Here is a 6,260-nt window from a genome sequence, read left to right on the forward strand (position 1 = left end):
TAAAAACTTCATTGGGATTGTGAAGCCAGACCGATACTACTTTTATCGTAGTTATGTGATATGATCTTGCATCTTCTATCGTACGAGTACAATCAGATTGATTGGCTTGAGATTGATATCTTCGATAGGCAAGATATAAAAAGTAATCACAAACATTTTCATCTCATTGTTTGTGATTCCGCAACATCTTGTTTCGCTACCATACAATTAAGATTGTTGTGGGGTGATTGATAACTCTAGGCTGTTCTTCAGTAATATAAGACCGAATTTTCAATTGGTTCCTGTTCACCTTGATTATTATTAAAAGACGGAACAAAACCTTTTAGGGTTTATCTGTGGGAGACAGATTGATCCTTTGATAGACTTGTCTGTGTGAGACAGATTTGTTTATTGTCAAAGCCTGCGATTTTGGGTCGTAGCAACTCTTAGTTGTGGGTGAGATCAGCTAAGGGAATCAAGTGCGCAGTATCCTGTTGGGATCAGAGGCGTAGGAGCATAATTGTACCTTGGATCAGTGGGAGATTGATTGGGGTTCAACTACAGTCCAGTCCAAAGTTAGATTGGAGTAGGCTAGTGTCTGTAGCGGCTTAATACAGTGTGTGTTAAATCTGGACTAGGTGCCGGGGTTTTTCTGCATTTGCAGTTTCCTCGTTAACAAAATTTATGGTGTCTGTGTTATTTCAATTTCCGCATTATATTGTTTTATCTTTATAATTGAAATAATACAGGTCTTGTGTTTGAATCAATCAATTGGAAATCCGACCTTTGGTTGTTGATTGATATTGTTTGATCCTTGGATATTGGTCTTTGGTACTATCCAAGTTATTCCTTGCATTTGATTAAGACTCATAGTTCCTGCTTGAGTAAATCAAATCAAGAGAGATATATAAACTCATTGATATACTTTTAATTGATTGAGTCTTGTTGATTCTCTTAAAAGTATATTCGAATTTTTCCATACAGATTGCTAAGCGAAATATTGGGTGGTGTTGTTAGACCCCTGCTTTTTCAAAGGACGATTGATACTTTCCTCGACGTTTCGTTAGAAATGTTCTGCTCAAAGGCCAAGCCGTCCCCTATCTCTTGGTAACGACTGTTAACTTTTCTCATGAATTTTATTCACATCTATCACCATCTAGTGATTACTCCGGAATAATGTCACTGTTAAGTGCTAAGAAAGGGACTTAATGTTGATGGTGGTTTTTAGTACCTGTTTTATGCAAAGAAGTAGAGCTGCCAAGAAGATGATGAGTGTCTATACCTCTCTGCTTACACATGAACTATGTAGTTTAATACCTATGAAATTTATTTAGAATAATATTGCTGCATGTAGCAACAATCCCAAGTATTCTATAATTTTTATTAATCTCCCACCCGCATTATTCACTAAACGCATGACTTGCTGAGCATTTTTCCTATTTTATGTCCACGTCTGGACTCTTAATATTGACATGATATGACAACTAATGTTCGTTCGCAGATGAGCATCATGAGTTTCCTGAAGATGTCAGGATTAAGATGTGCATGAAATACTCAATTAGAGACACGTTGTGCCTGCGCTTTGAGATAAAAATTAGTGATTTTGTGTCAACATGCAAAACTCACCAAAATTGATTAATTTTGTGTCAGCTCGCAAAATCCAATTTTCTAACCTAATTTTATCAATTTACAAAAAATTAGGTTTTTGTGGCCCGCGCAATATCTCGATCCCTATTGGTCGAGACTAAACCTAGGCAAACTAGGAAATCGATCCATCATGGAACTAGTAGGAGCAGAATCGTACTAAAAGTTGGAAAACAAAAAATAAAAGGGAAACTGCGACAAGTGAGGACAACATCCAAAGGGGCGCGTCCGCATCACTTGGACGGCCGGTTTCCCTAGTTTGCGCCGCCTATCACCAACCAGCCATGCCCCATGTTACTGGCCGCCAGTTCCTCTTTCCCATCGACCAATCAAATTGCTCCAAAGCCGCAACCTACACTTTAATTAAAGATGGTTGTATGCCGGTCCCTCTTTCCCATCAGCCAATCAAATCGCTCAAAAGACGCAACCTACACTTTTAATTAAAGGTGGCCGGCAACCCATCTTTGGATTTGACCAATCATATCTCTTCAACTTGGTCGGACGATATCCAAAAAGTTACCAAAGATTGTACGAACAACTGGGAACATTTGGTAAACAATTTAAGTATGAGATACATGACACGAAAATACTCGAGACATCAAACATGTCACAAAATGGGGGATGTTCATCATGGTATTGGTACGGCGGTTTACAGCATGCGGCGTGCAACACGCCAATTTTGAGAAAGTGTAAGGAAAGATGGACGGTTGATAGCAGTAAATGAGTAGTTGGTGTAAACATGGCCGCTCTTCCCTTCATGACAAGTGTTAGAGCACTACTCGGTCGAACTCGCATGCGTTGCTATCTCAAGCATGTTTGTCAATGTTAGTGATCAAAACTATAAGTCTTGATTTCTAGTCTACTATAGCTAAGTCTCGGACTAGGATAGAAAGTGTAGTTGAGCTCAAGAACTCCATAGCGATCATCATACAAGACGAAGAACTACTCAAGGAACTGGTGGAACTTCATCGATTAAAAGGTATGTGGAGACTTGAACTTATCTATCACTCAAAAGTTTATCTACTCTATCTCCTATCTTGAGACAAAAGTCGTGTTGCTATACAGACTTTGATTATACACATTTATTATTTCGAGCCGAGTTTATCTCGCCTATCTATTTCTCGAAATATGTGTTGGTAAGATTTCGCTTTGGCCAAGTTCATCTTTGCCTAGTGACGAAAGTCATGTTAAGTTTCAATCACTTGAAAATGGCTTTGACGAAAAATGGTTTGTGAATAACAACTATATAACGTACTCTAAGAATGTTTCAATGATTGAAATGAGAGTTTAGATTATATGAGAATTGTTGGATATAAGCATTGTGTGGTAACACATATATGTATAAGTCCTTATTCCTTGAACCAAAGTATGCGTACTTTGTTGATAAGGAAAACCGGACCAAGAGTCCGCAAACCCAGTCCGTGAAATGTCATAGGTTTTCTTCCCGAGAAAATCTGCTGAAGTTTGTAAACTTATACAAACTTATTCCGGGTACTTAAGTCCGCGAACTCAGTCCGCGTACTTAGGTTGGTTATTTCTAAAAACGATTATTCGTGAACTTATACTTATATAAACTAAGAATACAAATTTGCAAACCGTGGATATAAAGTTCATGAATCGATTCGAGAGAATCAAATCGTTTTTGCTTTGATTGTGTCTTGTATACTTCTATAAGATCTAAGCAATTGAACATCTCTCTAACTAATTCATTTGAGTCATTTGAACTAGTTATGGTGAAGAAGAACATGGTTGATATGAAAGTGCTCATATGGATAACCATTTGGTTAACTATTGTTGAACCAACAAATGTACATGTTTGGGTATGGATACACAAACCTAAAATCGTGCATTTCATTTGTGTGTAACAAGCTAAGTTTTCGATCTAACGGTTGAAAGATATTATCTTGAATCTAATCAGGTTTTCATCTAGCGGTGAATATTGAATGCTTTGTTACTAAGCTAACATTGATTGCAAACCCTGATTTGAAAGACTATATAAGGGAGAACTCTAGCAACTGGGAAACCTAATTCCCACACCTCCTGTGTGATACCATTTGTATTAGATAGAGTCAATTCTCTTTTAACCTTATGTTTCTTCTCATAAACCAGGTTAACGACTTAAAGACTTCGTTGGGATTGTGAAGCCAGACCGATACTACTTTCTCGTAGTTGTGTGATCTGATTTTGCTGATTCTATCGTATTGAGTACAATCGTAACGATTGGCTTGAGATTGTTATCTCTGATAGGAAAGATATAAAAGTAATCACAAACATCTCCGTCTCATCGTTTGTGATTCCACAATATCTTCTTTCGCCGCGTCGATTAAGATTATTGTGAGGTGATTGATAATACTGAGCTGTTTTTCGGGAATATAAGTCTGGTTTATCAATTGGTTCCTGTTCACCTTGATTTATCAAAATACAGAACAAAACTCATAGGTATTTCCGTGTGAGACAGATTTATCTATTACCGTAGACTTTTCTGTGTGATACAGATTTGTTTATTAAAGTCTTCGACTTTGGGTCGTAGCAACTCTTAGTTGTGGGTGAGATCAGCTAAGGGAATCAAGTGCGTACTATCCTGCTGGGATCAGAGACGTAAGGAGAGAAACTGTACCTTGGATCAGTGTGACATTGATTTGGGTTCAACTAAATTCCATACCGAAGTTAGTTTGTAGTAGGCTAGTGTCTGTAGCGGCTTAATACGATGTAGGTTCAATCTGGACTAGGTCCCGGGGTTTTTCTGCATTTGCGGTTTCCTCGTTAACTAAACTTCTGGTGTCTGTGTTATTTATTTTCCGCATTATATTTTGTTATATAATTGAAATACCACAGGTTGTGCGTTGAATCGATCAATTGTGATATCCAACCTTTGGTTGTTGATTGGAAATTGGTTGATCCTTGTATATTGGTCTTTGGTACCATCCAAGTTTATATCTCTTGTATTTGATAAAGACTCGCCGATTTCTATTTGCTTGAGTATAGATTAAATCAAGAGACTGAGATATAAACTCCTCGATATACTTTTTATTAAGATTGAGTCTGACTGTCTATTTGATTCTCTTAAAAGTATATTGGAGTTAGTCAATACAGATTGCTAATCGAAATATTGGGTATGGTTTTTAGACCCCCGCTTTTTCAAAAGGGACATGGTATTCACCACTTTTACACGATCCCCATTTCTCCACTACTTAACTACCTCCACTTCCTACGAGATCAGTGTGTTCAACTATGACTTGTATATAAATAGGTTTTCAATCTATTTTAACCAACGACAGTTTTTGGTTATCAACACAAGTATCCAGAAAACACCAAGAACTTATAACTTACATTCCGCAAGCAATTTCCACATTTTGATACAAGTCATAAAATAGCCACACCTTCATAATTCATCATCCTGATCTCAACACCTTCTTCGCCTCCCTCCCTAAGATCAACCCTTCTCCTTTATTTTGTGACCAAAACAAGACTGGATGAACCATTTCTTAGTTTAGTCCAGAATTGTACAGATTGATCTCTCGAATCTAAAGTACTCATGTGCAGTACATTTGCTTAGGGTTTAGATTCATTTCTTGGCAGCCAAATTTACTATTTCCAGCAAAATCAGTTTTTACCCTACTACACCCGTGTATCCAAATCTTGATCGATTGTTGAGCTGCTCACTTGATTAAGATAGATAGAAATCGTCAAAGTTCTATTCATCTCAAACTTTGTTGCTTCCACAGGTTTTATACTTGTGAGGTGAATAACAATCTAGGCTGCACTTCGGGTTGCATAAGTCCAGATTTTAAGGTTAGCTAGACTTTGTCCATTGCTACCGGTTTCCACGCCTTTGATAAAACTATATGATTGCAAAAGGAAATCATATATAGGATTAATCCGTGGAAGGCAGATTGGTTCAAAATCTTCAATTGAGTTGAAACAACTCTTAGTTGGTGTGACGTCATCTAAAGGAATCAATTGCGCGGAGTCCTACTGGGATTTTGTAGGCGTAAGGAGCACGACTGTACCTTAACTGGTGGGATACCTTTTATGGCTCAACTACATTTCAGCCTGAAGTTAATTGGTAGTAGGCTAGTGTTTGTAGGGCTTAATACAGTTTGGTGTTCAATATGGACTAGGTCCCGGAGTTTTTCTGCATTTTCGGTTTCCTCGTTAACAAAACTTCTAGTTTATGTGTTATTTCTTATTCCGCATTATATTGTTTATCTTTATAATTGAAATCACAGGTTGTACGCTGATCAATCATAGTAGAGACATACGACCTAGTTTGTTGGATATGACTTGACTGATTCTTGGATATTGGTCTTTGGTACCGTCCAAGTAATCTCTTTGTGATTAGGTTCACAGATTTTTTTTGTGAACGTTTGAACCGCAAGAGAGAGATATATAATTGTAGATATTATTCCTTGATTGAGTTTAACTCTCGGAGTTGTATTGAGTTTGTCCATACAGATTGCCTAATATAAAGTGTTGGTGTATTTCGGCACCCCCATGTTTTCAATGTGTCTACATGCACTAGATCAAAATATTTTTGTGATATCTTAGAAACCGTACTTGAAGGGAATTCCGCAGAAAAGGAAGTACAAACTTAAAACCCAAATTCTGATTGGGAAAATATTTGTATGTCTGATGAA

The sequence above is a fragment of the Papaver somniferum genome, chromosome 8, assembly GCF_003573695.1.
Source record: "Papaver somniferum cultivar HN1 chromosome 8, ASM357369v1, whole genome shotgun sequence".
Lineage (NCBI taxonomy): Eukaryota > Viridiplantae > Streptophyta > Magnoliopsida > Ranunculales > Papaveraceae > Papaver > Papaver somniferum.